Below are 21958 nucleotides of genomic sequence, written 5' to 3' on the forward strand. Positions count from 1 at the left end.
CACATTCTGTCTCTCTTTCCTCCCCTCTCTCCCCTCCTCCCAACCCCCCTCTCCCCTAACCCCCACCCTAACCCCCTCCCCTAACCCCCTCCCCCTCCTGGCTCATTGCATGTCTTGAACCAGTGGGCGGTGGATATCAAAAGCCATCATTGAAAGGAGACACACGCCTCGTCTGAGCCGTCTCCCTGACGCAGCCATTGTTTGGGTCTGGGGGTCGTACGCCGGCCCGCTGATACTCCACTCTCCCAGCCAAGAGACATGGAGGGAGGAGGAAGGAAGAGAGGAGAGGGATGTCAGTGGCTGGCTGGCTGGAAATCAAGTTTGCCTCCCGCCTTTACTCAGCTTGCACGGTTGGTGCCTATTGTGTTTGGGGACCAGTGATGTGGCTTCTTGTCCCTTTGCTCCATTGATTTATTGATGTGGAGAGGGACCAGAGCTACAAGTTTACACTGCATTGTGATGGCAACTTGTTACATCTGCTGCATACTTCATGCCTCATTAGTTATGAGGATTTACCAAATTGAGAAATTTTATGATTGATTACTCTTACTAGAGTAGGTTAACAAAGAGAACATATGATGTGACAGTGATTTTATGATGTTTTACCTGAAAGATGTATTGATTTGAGTAAATTTCAATTAGGCTTATATTTTGTTGAAGGAGTACACATAATTAGGAGCAGCATAATCTCAGTAATGATACCTCTGCATCTACTGGGAATAATGGACAGTCAGTTTTGTTGATTATTGATTATTTTGCTGTAGTTCATTTTATTTACCTTGGCAAATAAAGGGAGATGTTTACTGCTTGTTTGTTCTTTCTTACCTTCTTTGCTAAATGGCTGAATTTGCAGTAGTACAGACTGCCCCCAGCAGAAGATTCATGTTCTATCAAGATGGAAATGCATCAAACACAATTACAGCAGTGAAACTTGTTCGTAAGGTGAGATGATTTTTGTCTGAATACAGGAATCTAAGAATTACCATTTCTTTTTTAATATATCAAGAGAGAAGCATAATGTAAATTAGAACCAAAAAAAAAAAATGTCTATCTGAGAGTGCAAGACCCAGTGCAGGGTAAAGAAGACAATATAAAGTGACTGTGAATATCAATGAAACAGAAGCAGCCACATTACACTTCTTTTTCAATTCATTAAATGTTGTATCTCATCTTCTTCAAAAGCATCATATATATAACAATTGAAGGTCAGTTTCATTTGTTTGCATTTTTCTAAAAGTTAGTAAAGTCAAAGTTTCATCACTATATTTTCTAGGAAAAATAAACCAAAAAAAGAAAAGCAAACAAAAAACAAAAAACAAGTAAGATAGTACTGTGTTGTGGATCCTTAACATACTAAAGAGTGATGTCTACTTTTAGGCTAAAGGAAATAATCCTATTTACCAATGCAACAAATTTTATACAGCTTTCCATGTCTTTTTTTATTTCATTTTTTTATTTTTCATCTCTGTTAGCCAAGTCATCCCCTGTCAGAGTTTGTTCACATGTCTTCTACAAAGTATCCATAATCTTACTATCCTCCTGTTCTAGAAAGTTTATCAATGATACTTGGCCAATGGAAAGTATGTGGAGGTCTGCAAAAATGTCTTCTGATAGATCAATCATCTCATCTAATAAACTACACTTTATTTCTTAATTTCTGACTATAAATTGAATCCTGATGATTGCTTATGGTCTTTCAGAAGGAATCTAAAGATTAGCCACTCCTAGTGGTGCTTTGACTCTGCCCTAAGGAGTGTGTTAACTTGGTGCCGCCGTTCATCGTGATATAGCCTCAGCAGCGTTCATGGGATAGCTGCGATCAAATCGCAAGTCACCTCTGGGCAGTGAGTCCGGCTATAGCTCACCGTATGCACGTACACGCCCTGCAATCCATCAATCCTTCACTGCGCAGCTTTTTTCCTGACACATGCAGGTAAAAGAGCAACTCCCTTAAATGTGAGGCATTCCTTATCTCTTTCCTTTTTTTTTCTTTTTTCTTTTTTTTTAGGGGGGTGGGGCTCTTCTGAGCTATACAATTCCCTTTTTTCCCCTGTAACCCCTAAATGTTGGAGAAGAACACAAGAAAATCAAGTTTATTGGCCTGTTTTAGCTATTTTGACAGTGAAGGATAACAATGATGAAACATTCTGAAATCAAAGAATATCTTAAATTTCTTGAAACTTCAAAAGTATTTTTATGACAAAAATGAAGTAAACTGCATTGAGCCTTTGTGAACTGTGATTAAAAAAAAAAGCTCTTTGCCTTATACTGGGAACATGTAGGAAATATGAGTAGATGACTTTCATAAATGGATGGATTTGACTCCATCGTAGTGAGCTAGTGCTCTGTCTGTCGTTCCTCAGTAGATTGGCCTTTGCCTTGTTTTAGCTCAGCTCAGGAGATCCAGACTAAGTTCTGTGATGAAATTCATAGCTGTGATTGGGTTTCAGTGATCATCTGTCTGCAAAAGGATGATATATCTTGACGCCCATATCTCAACCACTCATCATTTCAAACTGACATTTGTTTGTAAGAGATACATGCAAATTAGCTCAATATCAAACATTCTTCTGTCTCTCTCATTCTCTCTTCTCTTTTCCTCATCTGTCTATCTGTCTCTCCCTTGCTCTCTACTTCCTGTGTGTAGCTCTCTCTCTCTCTTTCTTAACCCATTGAAAATGAGCTGATTTTGCCACAATGCACATTTCTCATAGACACCTTGCTGCTGGAGTATACTGTAAAAGTGGAAATTTTCGCAGTGTTGAAATTTTCGTGCATTTCCCGCAACCAGAAACTAGTGCGAAAATAAAAGCACGCGATTATTTTTACTTGTCATATGTTACAGTAGCTGATGTTTTGATTCTGCGGAATCAAAAACCCAAGAAGCTTTTCTTATCCGGCCGAGCGCGAAAAATTAGTCGTGCTAAAATATCCACTATTGCAGTACTTGGAACTAGTCTTGCTGTAATGTTTATATGCTGCAGACTAGTAAAATTTGGTTCATTTCATTTTTCAGATCCCACGGGGTGGTGATGTATCCCAGTACATGGTGCAGAGTGTGGTCACCTGGACAATGAGGCATCTCTCTACTGTGGCTGACTAGAGTAACTAAGGTTGGTGCATCTGATTTGCCTTAAAAAAATCTACAAAAAGACCTTCTAAATGTCCTTGAAACTAAATTTCGATCTGATTCAGTATTTCACGTTTATTCTCCTTCCTCAGAAATTTGCGATTCACTGCATACCAAACTGCATATATTTGGATTACATATATTACATGAATTTTGATAGCATGACTAAACTGCACAGATACTTGGAAATCATGATCATACAATTACATAAATAACACCATTTATATTTGTAGGTAACAATTTATGCTTTACTGCCTCAATAAAGTCTTGAAGACTAATAATAAATACATCACATATACATTAAATTTTGATGCTGCAAATTGTTTATGAGGATGTCGATAGTGCATTATTGATAATACGACAACAAGAATACGCAGAATAAAGTCTCCACTAAATGGCAATTACAAATTATGCAGTTATGTTCATTTGTTGACACTTTGATTTGATGCACACACACACACACACACACACACGCACACAAAGAGAAGATTTTCGTTTACACACATCTGCATATCTACTTTCCAGGTACAATAATCTGTTACAAGCTGTCAGATTTGCAAATGTTTGAAAGCTGATACGAGTTCATAAATGTAACATAATGTAACACATGATACTGTTGCCACCTACTTAAATCCTGTATAATTGTCTTAAAAATCTGTTTTATGCACACCAATATGTGCACAGTCACACCTGAATTTGGATACGTATTTCTTTTGAACAAATCAGTTTATTGCTTATTTATGACACCAAGTCATTACAATAGTTTCAAATTATAGGAACCTGTGATATTGAGATACATAATTACTACATTTGCACCATGTAATCAGAACAGCTGCACCAACCACAATCTTTGTGGCAGCTCATATTATTAATGTCATGTGGTCGTCACATACATGTAACATCACATTGCTGTTCTCTGAGAACTGTAACACAAAAAATGGCCATGTTGAAGAACAAAATATGCTTCTCTTTGTTTGTCTTTGTACTTGCCAAAATCTTATGAGATTAGTCTGCATAGCTGGGACATCCGCAAACTCTGTGTTTGATTTTGCCTAAGAATCCATATTTTGCATGTCAACATCATCCTTTACTGAAGAAATATTTGAGTCTAGAGTTCCTTTATTCCTAAAGAAACTCAACTCTTGCATGAGTTTAATGAACAAGTTCTTTGCTAACAAAGTTTATGTAGCCACTCCATGGGAACAAGTCATTTGAGGTACATGAGTGTTTCATCTTGTGGTGTCATGTCATTAGATACATTCACTCATGAAGGCAGCTGTGTTGTTTAATCACTACACCTCGAAGGCTGTGTTTACAACAATTCCCTTTGATAAAGTGGAATGGAATAATGGCAGGCTGCATCCTAAAAAGCACTCTGAAATAACATGTCTTTAAATATTAACCTTCCAAATGGGACACAGATGGATGGGCAACCCCTTCCTTGAAATATCAGAGACATGGAACATCAGAGCCATAAAACCTTGAGTTGTGATTAGAGGCCTCTATATAAAAGCTATCATTGGCTGTTAGAAGAGCTGAGTAAAGCACGCGAGACTCCTCCTTCAGCCCCCTCCCCCCACACATCTTGCCTTGGGTCTCCAGAAAAGTGCGGCATAAACTCGACCGACTGCTCTGGCTAATTCATCAACGTCGCGGGCGCGTCAGCGCTGTCTCCCTGCACGCCGGCCCTCCATCAAACCAATACTCAAAACACATCCAAGGCATCTCCTGCACAGACACTTGGCATCTTGTTCCTCTTTCTCCCCGCCAGGAGATGGGCTATGCTGATGATGTGCCATGGTGATGATGAAGCCACCAACAAAGGGAGGAGAATCAGAGAAGTGGAGGATGATAAATATTGGTCGCCTGCTGCTATGGGGTGGGAGAGTAGAGGAGTAGGGGAGATGGCCGGAGCCCTGCCATGGCTCCCTCGGACTTCCTGTCCGCTAAAAGTGGAAAGTAACGAGGTGTAATTGACACACGCACACTGGGGAAATATTGATGCCGGGAGCCGCAGGTTTACCCACTGACATCAAATTGATGGTCCCGTAATGAAGAGTCTATTGAGCCGCGGACTCTCTAGTGCTATGTAAACCGTGTTTGGCACCCGATGTCAATTCAATCATCATGCATGCATTTTGTTCCTCTCCCACAACTTTTCCTCTTACATTCATGGTACTCAAGCACTGTTTTATTGTATGCTGTATCATTTGTGTTTGCTCAGTACTCTAAAAAATTTTATCACCCTCTCTCTCGGCATGATCAATGACATTTGAAATTCTATTCCTGTCCACTCTTATTTGTGTGGTACATGTAGCTTACCAGTGTTTATTCTCTTAGATCCATGCACTACATACAATATTACTGTATATCATACTGATACATTCATTCATACTACATTCTGTTCAATCATATCTGCTTCTCATTTCTCTCTTCTTCTTCTTTTATACTGTATTTTGTGTTTTGCTTTTGTCACCTGTTTACTTTGTGTGTTTTTCACATTTCTCATACAACATTATTCCTCTCCTCACTTTTTAAAGAATATTTGTCAAAGTGGTTTCTTTGTTATTTCAGTCTGCAGGAAAATATTCTTTATATTTATTCTTATGTTTGCTACTTGTTTGTTTCTTTGTCTTTTTTTAGAGGGAATGCTGTAACTATGATCATTAATCACAGAACCACTCTACATCCTTTGGGTATATCTAGTTGCTTTCTGCTTTTCACAACTGCCCATTAAAGATGATGTCATTCCCTGAATGCTATCTCACTCTTGTACACTTGTAAATGTTGTACATGGGGAGGAGCTGTTCGTTTGTTTCTGAGATATCCAATCAAGTTTGATGTCCCAGTTGGATTCTTTTTTTTTCTTTTCTTTTTTTTTGCAGGCTGTCATCTTTTGATGCAACACCTCAACATGTTGCATGGTCTCAACAAACTGAGCATAAATGTCATCATATTAGTGTAACATACATCATGTCTCCAGAATCACATCCAGATTTATCACACCCAATTGTCTCGCAAATCATGTTACGGAAAGTTTTAATGACAATACTGAAGTACTGTATTTGATTAAAAAGAAACAAGACTAACATCTACATGTAGCTGATTCAACACAGTATTGACTGTTTTTACCATAACTGTGAGGCTGGTCTTTTTTCATTTTAAAGTTATGGCAAAACTGTTCTGGGTTGTGGAAAAAGAAGAAAACCCTGTTTGCGTCAAACTTCATTCTATTTTACGATGACAATTAACCACCTACTCCCATTCAATTCTCATTGGAACTTAGGGCAGCTAGTAACAAATAATACACATCAGTGTGGGCTGTAGTAAGAATTACCTACACAGGGTACCATTGGAACAGTCCAATATGCCTGAGGCAATAGCCAAGGGTGTTTGAACTGTTTTGATGGTACCGAGTATGGATAGTTATGCTAATGCCTAAACAAAATGATGTGTATTACTTGTTTCATAAGATGCTGAAGAAGACTTCTTCAGTTGAAAGAATTTCAAATGTATACGATATTTCAAATTCCATGGCAACCGTTTTCACAAGTAAATAAAGTGATTGTATTGCGTTTCATCGTATCTCAATTTGTATATACACGTATTCCATAATCGAATCTATCTTTCCAATTTCTTCTTCAGCGCTCAGAAACATTGTAATAAGCGCTTTATAAATTATATTTATTATTATTATTATTATTATTAAATCTCGCCTGGTCACCATTGTGATGTGAAAGTGATAATGACTGGTCATTATACTTTACTTATGACTAATCATAAGCAAAATTACATGTAAGGCAAAATAAATGACTAGTCATGTGTAAACTCTGAACCAATCATTTGATGGGGATCTGCTTCACCATTTTACACCAGTGATTGATACTGTAGCTTATCAAATTGTTTTCCTTCAAGCAGCTTAATTTCTCCCATTGTTCTGGGCTTTATGATCAGTTAAGACCAGGCTACTCTGTGGCACTATACTTAAATGTAATGTTTATTATAATGACCTGTTACCAACAAATGTCTGATAAAGTTGCAATGAACAATGATATTCTTATTATGATATTATAAAGTTCTTCAACCTCTAAGCTTTCCATTGATAAATAAACTGTTCCAGTTTATTTCTGATAAATCAATGTCAGAATTGAAAAGAGCGGTATCTGCCAGAAAATAAAAAAATATATATATACTGTAAAACGAGGAATGTTCGTGTGCATTTTAATTTCGCAAATTTTGCAAGAGCCAAGATTCACGAAATTAAAATGCGCGCGAAAGTTCTTACCTACACTATATGCATTAGATGCCAGAGGCAATTCGCGAAAATTTCATGCCACGAAAAAGGCTGTCGGCTCCAATTTGTGAAAATTTCATGCCGCGAATATATCATGTTTTACAGTATATATTTTTGAGTTATAGATGCAGTCAAGCATTTGGCAATTGAACACAGTAGGTCGATTTTTAACATGAAAGTAGCATGCATCCTAAGAACTGAAAAGTTTTGAATTTCAAAGCATTCTCATTGATTAAAATTTGGATGGTAGAGAGATGACATAACATTTTCTAATTGGAACAAATATCAAGTTAAATTTGTGGTTAAGAACCACAGCAACAGAATTAGAAGTAAGTTTTATCCCTTTTGAGAAGTATGACAAAGTGATTTTCAACCTTGGAAATAATGTACACTGCATTTGTCTTACAAAAAAACAACAACAATGTTTAGATATGTTATTGGTTTTACAAATATTTTGAATATTGCAAAATTTCTAATAGTGAAACCACAGTGAAAAACATGGTTTATACTGTATTTGCAAGAAGAAGGAATCCACATGACCAAATAAGAGATTGCACCTATATGTTTACTACCAACAATTCTCAGTGGCACTATAGTGTCTACATGTTGTTCTTTCTCAATGTCTCCCTGTTGTTCCTGGAACAGAGGCATTCAGAGACGTATGGCATTAAAATGTTCTTCTTTGATTGGTTTTCTTTGTACCTTCAATCATTCTAGACACTGTGATCAGCTCGCATAGGCATTGATCCAACAGTCAATTCTTGCGAGTGTTGTGCAAATGCTGTTTTAATTCATTCGTCAATTATTCCCTCTGTGATCGGCGAAAGCGTGGAACGAGCGAGCGCTCGATACGCTCTATCTCACCTGAACAGGTGTGTGGGGAAATATATCCTTTTGAAATTGGAGAGACGTCCCAGATAACTTGGGACACCTTTTTGTTGTGCTACTGTTAGTGAGCTTATGCAGTTTGTTTTTCTCCTAGCACTCTGCATGCGAAACTAATTTAAATCACTATTTCCAAGAAGAAAGCTGGCAAAACCTTTCTTTTATTTGACATTGCTGGCAATGTCTCTATTTGAGATATAACTCATTGAGATTGATTTCTAGATTGTTTGTAAAACTCCTGTAAAAGTCTCTTTTTTTTCATAGCTCAATATCTTTTCAAACATGCTACTGAAAAATAGATCTTTCTAATGTGTTCAATCTCTCAAACTAAAGCCCATATCATTCACGTAATACTGTATATCAGATAGATCTAGGTGCGTCATGATTGTTTCCTGGATTACTCAATTATGCGCACCTCTATTGAACTGTAAAGTTAAGCTTCTGTTACTACTGAATAGTATAAACAGTTGACTAGCAGATACTCCTTTTTTATGTAAGTTTGTGATGAAGATTACTTTTTGATCATGAAGCGTGACATATGTTGTATCATGTCCAGCTCACTAGGATGTACATTGTATTTAGTTTACCTGAAATCAATCTTGTTCATTCATTATATTTGAATTAAAAAAAAAAACATATAATAAAAAAGCTATCATGTTGCCCCTCTGAAAAAAAAAATCATTAAATACATTGTGTGGTTTAACCCAGTGAGGACAAGCTGATTTTTTCATATGCTGAAGCATGCATTTCCCATGGACACCTGCCCATATTTATTAGGGACTAGTCTGCAACGGGTTAATCAAATAAGGTGCAATACAATACAGATGAGTTGAGCCCTCAATCTTTCATCAAGTGCTGTGATGAAAGACCAAGAAATTTCCATGAAACCTGCATACCTGTTTACAATATTACAAGGATTTTTTGAGTGATATAGTGTGGATTGTTTCTTTGTTTCATTTTTCCATCTGAGAAGATGGCTGGATAGCCCATATTCAGCTGCACTAGCTGGTCTTCCATGGGGTCCAGTTTGATGTGAGGTGAGACCACTTTACTGGGTTATGCACACTGCTCTTTTCAATGAATGAATAAAGCAAGATCCTTTTGATACGTGCATGAGTTGTGACTCTCTCACACACGGAACCTCAATTTAATGTCCTATCCAAGGGACAAGTATCTTGCCTCTTGCTAGAGGGGACATTATGATTACACACAAATTGCTCAGATAGACTCGAGAATTGAACCCCGGTCCTGTGGATGTGGAGGCAGACGCGCTACCAACTGAGCCAAATTACCACTCTTTTCTGTATCTTGTACAGCAATATTTATTGTTTATTTGTGTGTTGCTCTTTCTTTTGTTCTTTTATGTGGCTTTGATAGATCATTATGCAACTTGGACAAATATATCAGAATTTACTTTCCTTGACATGTTATTTGTTTGTTTGTTTGTTTGTTTGTTTTTTGTTTTTTGCAACAAGGTCATTTTTGCAGGGGTATATTGTGCAAATCAGGAAAACTTATCCTCAAGAGAAATTAACAGAGACCTGGGGCCCATTTCATAAAACTTGTTATCAGTGACAACTGCCACATTTCTATGACAAAGTTGCTCTCAGCCAATCAAATGCAAGGATTTCAGTAGCTTGTCACATCTATGACAACTTGCCACTGATAACAAGTTTTATGAAACGGGGCCCAGAAGTAAGAATCATCTGTGTGTGCATGAACATGCATCACAAATCTCACAAGAAATCATGACAAGTTTATTATCCAAGTAGACCTGAAAATATGCATAGGTATGCAACTCGGCTGATTTCTGGTTCTGTGTGTTTTCTATAATAATTAACCTTTATTCTATCTAGATTCAAATTTGAGAGCATACAGACTTTGAATACCCATTTTTTTTTTTTGTCTCAAGTTTGTTCTCTGCTTTTTTTCATGAAGCATGTGAAAGTATGAAGAAAAAACCTTTGGAAACTTTTAATGACAGTAAGCATTATTTTTCCAATAGTAATGAAAAAAGTTATGTTATAGAGTGTGCCAAGTTTTTATGTTAAACTCCACACCCTGTAAAGTGGTATGTAGACACAATGTGCTCGAACAGACCCTAAACATCACATTCCTTTTTATCACAAGAGCAGCATTCCAATATGTTTGACTTTTTACCATTCATTTCAGTTGGCTAGAAGCATCATATTTTCAAGATTTCCTTTGTCAGAATTTGACCATATTTAAGAAATCTTGTCTTGTGACCTTCTGTTGGTTTTGTTAATCAAGGCCACACATGTATCAAAAACTATGAACACTCTCACATGTACACCATCATTTGAACTGTCACTGCTAGGGTTGTCTGAATAAGGATCAAACACAACTCCATCTTGATTCTGTGTTTGACCAGTGTGTATTCAAAAATATCACCCTGACACAAATTACCTTTATCTGCTCCTGTGCAAGCAGCATGGATGGAGTGACTTATTTTCAACAAGCCTAAGGATCATTAGCCATTCTTACCACCTCCTGCTACCAGATCATCCTCTCAGGGCATGGAGGATGTGTTAAATGTCCAGCAGTTGACTTTTCCCTCTTGTCAAGATAATGAATAACTCTCTGTCCAACTGGCACTGGTATTAATGAATTATTCCATCGCCACTTTCATATTTCCTCTTGGCTGAAGGGGGGGGGGGGGGGGGGGGGAGTTGGGTGCGTGATAGGGGATTTAGAAGCAAAATGTTAAATAATTCACTTTTGAAAAGAGAGCAAACATTAAGCATGGTATCTGATGGCTTTCAATTGCTGTCCAATATTTCTGGGATGTACTGAATAATTTACCACAATTTCTCTCTGGGCCCTCGTTTTGAAGGAAATCAGAAACTCTGCATCCATTTGCACTCTGTATACCCAAGCAGAATCTCTACTCGGTCTTTTTTGTTCATTTTTTATTGTTTGATTTTTTTTTTTTTTTTGGGGGGGGGGGGGAGGAGGGGGTTCTGTGTTTAATATATACCTCCCATTTCATACATCATAACTGTATTACTTTAACCACTGCCATTACTTGAGTGGAATAATGCAAAGAGTTGATTTTGCTTAGTTGCTTTAATAATGCTGATTTTTTTTTTTCTCATATTTGTGCAGTAGATTCCTTCTGCCATTGAAAAAAATGCTACAGGATGAAAGCACTATCAACAGAAGATTTTGATTTGTTATTGCTTTGAAATATTTACAAATGTTGAATTATCAACTCAACATACTCATCTAGGTACTGGATATGTTGAATTTTACTAAAGAAGGAAACAAAGATGAACAAAGTAATGATTCAGTACATCTGCTGCAGTGAACCAAAAGTCTTTAAATTCATAATTTTACAATGTAAATTCATGTTCAGCTCATTCCAGTTGTAGATTCTGCAAATTTCAAATTTGGTCACAGAAATTTATCTCACAAATATTGTGTAATTATAAATGTTTATGTTAATATGTATCTGTTATATTTCAGTGTGGTTGCGTAGTGATGCTTAGTAACAGAAAGCTAATGACACATGGCTCTCTCTACAGTATATATTGCATTACACATGACATGATGGTTGGTTACTACCTTCGCTTAGCCCCACCCCTCTACACACACACACACACGCATACACACACCAACAAACATATGTGCACACTTAAGTACACTAAAGTATCCCAAATAACAGCATTGTTTGCTTGATCTTATTCCATGTATCATAATTTTTCTTTCTCACCCCGATATATTTTAGTTTGATAGACAACTAAGCCATAAAACACAATAACATGCTTGGTGATGAAAACTGGCAGTAGCCCCTAGATTAGTGATGAAACACCTGTTTTCTTGTTGTCGTATTTTTCAATCTTCCTCTCATGTGTGTTATATTCAAGTGTAAATTGATTCATGTACATGAAGAACAAAATGTGTAATGTGCCCTTTGAAGAATGTGTGCACACTTTTGTTTTGAATAGGTCAACACATGCTTTGAGGCTTGTAAAATGTAGTTTCACCGATTTAGGGCTATTACAGGATGATGTAACACTGACCAAAAAAAGAAAAAAAGAAAAACATCTGAGCTAGGACATACATTCAATAATCTATTTCAATCCTTATGAGATTGTAACATTTCAGCACACAAAACTAACGGTCTATTTTTAATAATGACATTACCTCAAGGGATATGTGCAGTTTATGTGACCTCGCACCGCAAAGCAGTGAAAATTTGGCAGAAAAGGTGTTTTGGTCTACTCTCTTCATTTGAGTGAGTAGATCCCTAGCTTTGACAAGAAGGATAATTCTTCATATCACTCCAACCTAACTGAAATTAGGAATAGAGAACTGAACTTGCTGTAAAAGTCACTTTCCACAAAAGAGCTGTGAAGTGAAAGGTCAGGGGAAGGACACCAACTTCCATTTTACAAGTTGCCTTCGGAACCTTTGCAGATCCTGTACAAAGTCATTGAGGATTCCATCATCTTGTAGCAAATTGATTAATTGTGTATGCAAACATATATATACACACACACACACACACACACACACACACCCATAAAGGGATTTAAAGATGTATCATAACCACCATGGAAGGATTACCAGATTATAGTAAAATTTTACGTACTCCCAGGACGTTTTTTATCAAACCATTGACCAAAAAGTATTTCAGTCCCGTTAGTGAATTGACCAGTGCAACTTTGTGTGTGTGTGTGTGTGTGTGTGTGTGTGTGTGTGTGTGTGTGTGTGTGCGTGTTTTGTCAGCATCATATTTGTTCACACAACCTATGCAAGTCCATGATTGAAAGAACAGTCAGTGGATTGGAAATGAAGAGGTCAAAACTCCTAGGAAGATTCTGCGAGGAATATTAGTTCAGTCACTTCATAAGACTGCATTCTGTATATCTCTCTCCTGCATACTCTTCCAGCTTTTCTTGATGAATGTTTGTGTAACACACCTTCCAAATGTACTCTTCTTTGTATTTTAGTATGAACAAAACCTCTTACTGAGTTTTGGTAATTTTGGCATCATAACTGTCATTTTCTGCCACATTGCAAGACATTGGAGGGAGAGAGTCAAAGTAGCTTTGAATTATTCAGAGGTTGCTACTACAGCGAGCTCAGATGAGAGAGGAAGGCTGAACCGAAGGGATCGTTAAAGAGAAAAGTAGAGTATATGTTCCAAACTCTCCTGTCATGTATTCCTTAGATCTCTCTCCATATCTCTCTATCTCCCTCTGTCTCTCTATCTCTCCATCTCTCCATCTCTCCCTCTCCATCTCTCACATACTATCTCTCCATCTCTCCCTCTCCATCTCTCACATACTCTATATCTTTCTCCATTTTTTGTCTATTACTCTGTCTCTGTCTCTCTCTTCTACCTGTCTAATCCGTAATCTTCTACTTTTTTATGTTTCCTATCTTTCTGTCAGCCTGTCTCTTTCCCAGCATTGTGACCATGATGTTTTCTAATGATCAAACCACTCAATCCCATTTTCTGTTTAAATAACATATTTAAGTCCTGTATTTTCCCATTTTGTTTGGCCATTGATATTTTTCTTTCCTGTATTTGTATTGTAACTGATTTCTTATTCTTTCCAGTGAGACCTTAAATCATTAGTTGCATATAGATATTATTGAGAAATCATTCCTGTCTTAAACAGAGATATGTTCGTTTCCCTTTCCTTAAGAGTTAAAGTACATATCAGTAGATTGTAGAAAAACAAAATCACTAAGAGTGATGTTATTACAGCAGGGAATTTATACCAGCATTGCGGAGATATCGATGTTTAAAAGAGAGCATGTCAAAACGTCTGGGAAATCATTGTTTCGAGAAAAGCGCCCTAAAAGTTCTCCTTGCGACGCAATCACAATCAAGAGACACGCAAGTCAGTATTCACCTCCGGACAATAGAAGTTAAGCCCTAGCAACCCCCGAAATGCTCATTCAAACACAGCGTCGGCGGTCTCCTCACCGACCAATCAGTGACCAGGATGTCAGGAGAAGCGGCTAGGCATAGCGCAACCCGCACGCACGCACCAGTCGACTGGGCAGTGTGCGAGCTTCACGCTTCGGTTAGCGGCAAGCAGCAAACTGACCAATGAGATCACTCTGGTCGTCGTTAGGGGCGGAGCCTATGTGTGGCACTCAATCCAAATGTTCGAACCAGTTTCTGCTTCGTTGAAACGCCAAAAAAACATGGCCCAGAAAAACGCTATTTTTTGGTCTTTCCTTTCATCATTTTACTTCAAAATTTCGACAGATGATAGAAGCAATTTAGTTATTTGAAGTTACAAGCTGGCTTGATTATCTTTTTGTAATATCATATCTCTTGCATTTTTTTTCTGCATATTTCACAATGTGTTGGCATGTTTATCATTGTTTAAAACTAACACAGCTTATTTCTCTCTCTCCTCTTTTTTTTTACTACTACATATTCAATATTTTCTTTTGGTGACATTAAGCAATTTTGCAAGCATCATGTCAAGTGGTTTTTATCATTTTCTTGTCACATTTATTTCTGCTTTTCAGCAGAAGCAGCCTCATAAGTCCATCTGTAGTTTTCCTGTTTTTCCTGTCAAGCTATTTATTTGGACAGAGGCATGTTACATTCTCTCTCTTTCTCTTTCTCTCTCTCTGTCTCCCCTCTCCCCTCTCTTCAGGTTGGTCATGTGACTATGTTCATCAAGAGGTGCTGTAGTGCTGCGTATCGCTTTTCTCGCATCGCTATGGTAATGCGAACTTCACTTTAATGGCCGGGGCTCTTACTTTTGGCAAAGGCTCACAAAACGATGCATGCAGAGAGCTGTGCCAGACTCGTAGACATGAAAATTCAGGAGAACACAGAAAGAAGAACTTTGCAACCGGCGAGAGAATAGAGAAGGGGTTTCTTAAGTGTCAAGCAATCATTTCTCTTTCTTTGCACGCAGTGTGCTGACAAGAGGAACTGTGCAATTGCAGGTCTTGTTTCATGCTTGGCATTCCTTTTCTTTATGTATGGAGCACACAAACAGTTACCTGGTATAGATTTTCCCATCGACCTACTTTGTTGGTTATGTCGTTTGGCCATCCCACACCAAACAAGGGCCAAGTAGGTAGCTCACTCTGTTTTGCTCCACATAGATCACTACCAAATGCTCTTCGATCCAGATTGCTGAACTGTTTTCCTATTTCTCATTCTAATTCATTGCTTCAAAAGTAGGGAGAAGCCACTTTCCTGTCTTTCACACTATGTAACTTCATCCATTTCTAAACATATTGCATTCAGGATGGGATGTCTTAAAGTGGAGTTCTCAAATAGGAACAGTCTTCTCCGTCAGTTGAACTTGATGAACCTGTGACACATCGCGAGAGTTTGACTCATGGTAGCAATCAGGAAGTTCTCATCAAACCATTGCTTTGCTACAAAATATGCAACTTACTATTTCACACCTTTGTACATCCATCATCTGTATTCTCTGTTTTTATGTTTCCCACACATATTGCTGGCAGTGATTCATCAAAGACTGGAACACTACCTGGCTTAAGATATAAAAGCCCAGCAAGTAAAGGAGTTTAGATTATTCATCACTCTGTGAGATCTAGTATGCACATAGAATTGTTCAAATGGATACAAAGTATTGACATTGGCTGCAAGCTTTTGCTCTACTTCTTGCTACATTCAGTGATCTACCTTAGATATGAAAACATAAAAAAATCATTATCACAGTTCTTTTTTCTCATCAGTGTAAATTACATAATCTTTGCATATGAAAGTGGCATAAAGAGCACATCTGACTCTGAGGATGAAAATCATGCTAAGTAAATTTGATACTGCCTGCAAGTATATGCAAAACAAAATTCAAGAGTCTTAGTTTGTGTGCATATTGCCTGAATGCTTGTGTCTGATAACAAAGGTTGCAATGAGAGTGGTTTGTAATATATTTCAGATGTAACGAGATCATTTGTTTTTTGCATAGTAGTAAAGTTGACCCATATTTTTTTTTAAAATCAAATCTGGGTTTGCCCTTTAATGACTGTGTGGGAATGGCATATAAGGAAAGACAGCATGTTTACTGGCTATGTCAAATGGCAAATGAGAATTTTGCCTCTTTCATACAGATATGCAGCAACAAGCACAGGTGAAGTATCATACTTTCTTCATTTTTTTACACAGTATTCTTAACATATGCATACCCCTCTCAAGGCATCAGAGTAGTTATCATCGACACTTGTTAGAATGATAGATTTCAGCAAGAACTTTTATTTCAGAAAAATGGTAGCTGCTTCTGCAACTTGAGGCAGTGACATCGAGAGTACTGAGTTATAATGTCACTTTGTACATAGTGTATTGCACAATTTTTTTTTTTGCCTTCACCCTGTAAAGTAATAAGATGAATTGTTTGTACCATCCCCTAAGGACATGATGAATTAAAAACAAAGAAGACGATAGAATGAGAGAGAGGAAGAGAGAGAGAAATGTCCGTTAAAATGTCACACTGCACCTTTCCTGAGATGGAGTGTGTAATGCCATGTGTTGGGTATCAGGCCGAGGAAGAGGAATCGTAACAGTGGAATATTGCACAATTGTCTTCTAATTTCATGGCCCTATCCTTCACCTGGCGTGATCCATCTCAGCCAGCACTCTTGTCTGGCCTACATAGTCTCCAGTTACTATCATTCGAGGCGAGCGACACGTCGCGACCTGCCAATCTTCCGGGCAGCGACTGTCAAGGTTTGTCACCGCGCCGCGCCGTCCGTCAGTTTCAGGTGGCTGCTGTGCCTGCATCTCTGACACAACATTCACGTTTGATGAAACACATTGGGCTTTGACTTTATCACTGCTTTTTTTTTTTCTTTTTACCCCTAAAACGAACCATGTAAAAGTGCTCCTCTCTCTAATCAGAAGTGACATGTTGATAAAAGGTGTGTACATCTGTTTGAAATGAGTATTTGGTAAGTCAGTAGACCAGATTTAAAAGGGCAGTGTGTTATTATAACAGTGAGTAATGGCCCAAAAGTGTAGTGATGCATACATCTGCCGGACAATTGCTACTTGAAGCACTAAATCTGGGTTGTTAGTTGCCACTGTGAAGAAAACACAACTCTGACATTTACAGTTTAGTGTCCAGAAATGACAAGTTTATTCACACTAACATTTTTGTTTGGTCACTGTTCTTTCTTTTGATTAACTAATTGCCGATTTAGAAGAACATCATCTTTGATCCATCCTAATTGGAAATGATTTCAGTTTTTCCGCATGAGATATGCCTGCACTTATACCGATCAGCCATCCCTTTCATTATCACATTACAACTAGTATTGCTATATCTTAGATACTGAAGTGTTCAGATGAATATTACAAGGGGTTTAATGTATGCCCACTGCTAGACCTAAGTAAGGGAGGATATTATTGCTGATCTTAACCAGTTGAGGATGAGTTCGGAGTATACTCGGGCAGGTGCACATGGGAAATATGTGTTGTAGTGAAATCAGTCCATCCTCAGTGGGTTAATATGATTGCTTAATTGATCCCTCAGGTTGTGCTTTTACCAAGTTGTCCTTTGTAAATCAATGAATACTACAAAAATTATGTCATGGTTGCACAGGAGATTATATGGTTTATACCATCTTTTTTTTTTTTTTTTTTTTTTTTTTTTTGGGGGGGGGGGGGGGGAGGGGGCATGATTAGCCTCATATTTGCCAGAAAAGAATTCTAATGATATACTTAAAATCTTATTACCTCTAATTGAAAACTGACACCAGGTATTGTCCATTTCTACTTACTTGTTTTTATTGTTTGTTTGACCTATACAAATGCTGAGACCTAGAAAAAATATCAATTATTATTATTTTTTGTATCATATTATAACTTTTATTTTTTATTAGGTTTACCCAAAATGTTTAGATGTTCTCATTGTCATAATTGTATATTACCGTAATATACTGTAATACCTTCTTTTAATTTTGATGCATTGATTACTATCTAATGAGGTGTCTAATTACAGCTCATATGTACTTTTCTGTTCTTTTCTTTTCATCCCATCACAAAATAACATAAAAAGATCCAATCCATAAATTGTTTGTTTGTTTGTTTGTGTGTTTTTTGTTGGGGAGAAGGGGTAGGCATTACTACACATGGAACCTACAAATGGGAACAAAAAAAGAGCAACCACACAAACAATTACAGTGTTGGGGAATGAAACCTAAATATTAATATGAATTGAGAGAATGCAGCAATATTGGCAGAACACATCAACTTTGAGGAAAATCTGTCAATCCGTTCAAAAGTTGCAAATTTTTAACTTTTGATGCAGCCATCACTGGATGAGAAGACTATAACACTTTATGACGTCACATATGGAAAAACAATATAAAGAAAATACAAAGAAAAGTCAACATATTTTCTCTTTTGCTAGCATAATAAAAGGGTATTAATGACTTGCATCTTTCAGAAAGCTGGTGAATAATATTACCCTTAAAATGTATCAGGAACAAGTTGTTTTGTTTGTTTTTTTTTAAGTAAATTTTTGAACGGATTGTCCAATTTGCCTGAAACTTCACTGGCATGTTCTACTGAATATTGCTGCAGTAACTCAATCCAAATGTTCGTTTGGGTTTTCTCCCCCTTTAAGACAAGAAATCCTTGATAGTGTACATTAGATTTGATGTTACATATAAAGTATTTCTAAGGATCGATAACACCTACATGGTTGGAATAATCGTATGTTTGCATGCTTTCTTATGTACAATATGTTTACATGCACCCGTTCAATAATGATTCTTATTTCACACTTGTTTGCACATTCAGACTACGTCAGAATGAGTCGACCAAAGATATCATTGTCTTTTCACATGCCTCAGTCTGCCCTCTCCAAACTGCACCAGAAATGTCTTCTGGTGCGAGTTTCATACGTCACACTCTGAGTAAGATGCCAAATTAGGAAGACGCCCTTTTTCTCTGGTTGCACAAGTAGTGCTGAGAAGTGTTCGCCCATTCTACGTCTCACGTTCCAGAGTTTGCCCAGTCCAGACTGAGTGTATCCAAGTCAGCGTGGTCCATTGTATCTCCGCCCTAATTGTTGGTAGACCAAAATATTTGCAGAAGTTATTCAGATGGTGAAAGAACGCCATGTTTTTGCAATCCAAATTGAAACCGTTACAACTCTTTTTTTCTGTCATCTTTTCACTCCAACTGCTCTCTTTGTCATCGTTTCCTTCTATATTTCTATCTTGTTCCTCTCTCCCTCTCTCTCCTGTGTATTTGTTCTTCTTTTTTTATTACCCGTATCATCTCTCAGTCTCTATCTCACTGTTTTACTACCTGTGGTGCTGGTAGACATGTAGTTTCTCCCTCCTCTCCAGTTAGTTTTGTGCGTCATGTAATCTTCCATCAAACACTTTCATATTTTTCTATGTCTAGCTCCTCCTTTCTTTTTCCTTCTTATCTTGTTCTACTTCCTCTCATTCTTCCCTTTTGTTTTTCTCCATCATGGCACATGCCGACATGCGAGTCACGTTTGCATACATGTTTTATTTCACTGATTTTGTGGCGTGAATCATGAGTCTCCCAGGTTGTGTGTATTCTTGTGCCTCTCTTTGTCACTTTCTGCCTTTCTAATGGGCCACGTTGTCGCCAGGCATTGTGATTCATGATGTAGTCTCTATTGTTAGTCATCATTGGTGATTGTGGACCATGTGTTTCGCTGCTGGTGCTGACATGATGTGCAAGTAAACTCATCAAAACCATCAACAGTTTTCACATTAAGTCAAATCAAACTTGATTTGAAATTTCCTGTCACTATAAGTCTGTCACGTTGATGCTTCCTTGCTCTCGTTAGCCCTGAAGACTCAAGTTTTACATGGGATTTTATCATGTTTTGATTGATGATGCGGACCTCCCAGAGCCGAAGGAATGTGGTATTCCATTCATGTCACCATCACGTATCATATATTCATGTTGTATCCAAACCACATTCTATCAGTTTGTATGTATTTATTTTTCATAATTTTGTTCTTTGATGTTAAGGTAAGTCATTATGGTAAAGTTATCGACGGAACAACTACATATTCAAAGAATAGAGTTGTCCTTTTCCTTCTAGATATTCTATATCTGATTTTGTTAAAATTCCAAAACATTGTAACATGCTTTTGTACTTCAATATCTGAAGTCAAATGTTTCTGTTTCAGTAGGGATACAATGAATATTTGATTATGATCTCTAAACAAATTAGCAACAAGATTTAAGATGGTAAATAATGCCTAGGCACCTACAATATAAGTGCATGTGTGTCTGTGTCTGTGTCTGTTTATGTTATGAAGCTCTCCTTAGTTTCGAATGATGTTGGGTCTCTGTAATTGATATGTAAACTGAGACAAGTACTATAACTACTAGGTGTGCAGTTATACTGTTTATTCAGTGTGTAAACAAACATTGGAAATCCATTTTTACCCCAGTGGGTAAAGATTATTTATTCATAATCTTTTCGTCCAAAGAAAATTGGCATTAGCCATAAAATGCTCTTTGTGTCGGAATGTGTAATGAAATTTCTTTCTCATGACCAAAGGAGTAGACGTGGAATAAGGTAATTGTACAGTTGACCAATCACGCTTGAAATTAGAATGCAGAAAAGTGATCACCATGCACCATTGGAGATGTATGAGGACTAGATGGTAGAGAATGTCTGCTTTACACACTGCTGTAGTGTTGTTATGCAAGAGGGTTAGTGTGTAGATATGGAGGTTAAGCCTTGTGTAGATTATCTGTGTATGCAGTATGCTGTTACTCAATGGTTTTTGAGTTATCACAAAAATTACAAAAAGATTGTATACACAATGTCTTCAATCATTTAAAGTTCATATTTTTCCTTAATTAAGGTACTTAAATGTTGCTAACTGATAAAAAATATAACCTAATTCTCTCCTTGTTTTCCTATATTTATCTAGTAAGTACACACAGACACAGACACACACAAAAATACTTAGACAGCCACATCACACCTGTGGACAGTTGTTATGTATTCCTCATGGCTTAAAATGTATTCTCTTTGGACAAGCCGTCTTGAACAAGTTGAACACTAGGAGCAGATTGGTGCATTCACATTGAGGCCAGTGGATATTACACAGAAGAAAGAGTGTAAAAAAATCCCTGGCATGTATGTGCTGAAGAGGTAGTTAAATAAGGAAACAAACAAACAAAAAAGAAAAACTCAAAAGAAAAACAAAAACAAAGACACATGCCTATGTGCTATTTAGATTTTTGATTATCTCTCTATTACAGAAAGTGCTGTGGAGAGGAATGTCATACATTGTCAATCATCAGGGCTACCACGGAGGACACCTATTGTTCACTGTAATCATTTTCTTATCACTCCTAACTTTTGTTAAGTCTTCATCTATGATAAATTTGTAAAGTCACAAATGTAACTTTATCGATATTGTTTGATGTCATACAAAATAGAACATCAACCTTTTTATATACCTCTTTTGATACAGACTATATCTGCATGTTGCCTGCAACAAATGTTTTAATCTACCTTTAACCCATTGAGGATGAGTCCCAAGTATACTCAGGCACGTGTCTATGGGAAATGCATGTTGTAGCAAAATCAGTCCTTCCTCAACAGGTTAATATGAGACCTATTCAAATTGGCAGCCATCTCCCATCAGCTCTGGCTTGAAGC

Source organism: Diadema antillarum, unplaced genomic scaffold, assembly GCF_040938485.1.
Source record: "Diadema antillarum isolate AM-2024a unplaced genomic scaffold, OU_Dant_1.0 seq00000264_RagTag, whole genome shotgun sequence".
Classification (NCBI taxonomy): domain Eukaryota; kingdom Metazoa; phylum Echinodermata; class Echinoidea; order Diadematoida; family Diadematidae; genus Diadema; species Diadema antillarum.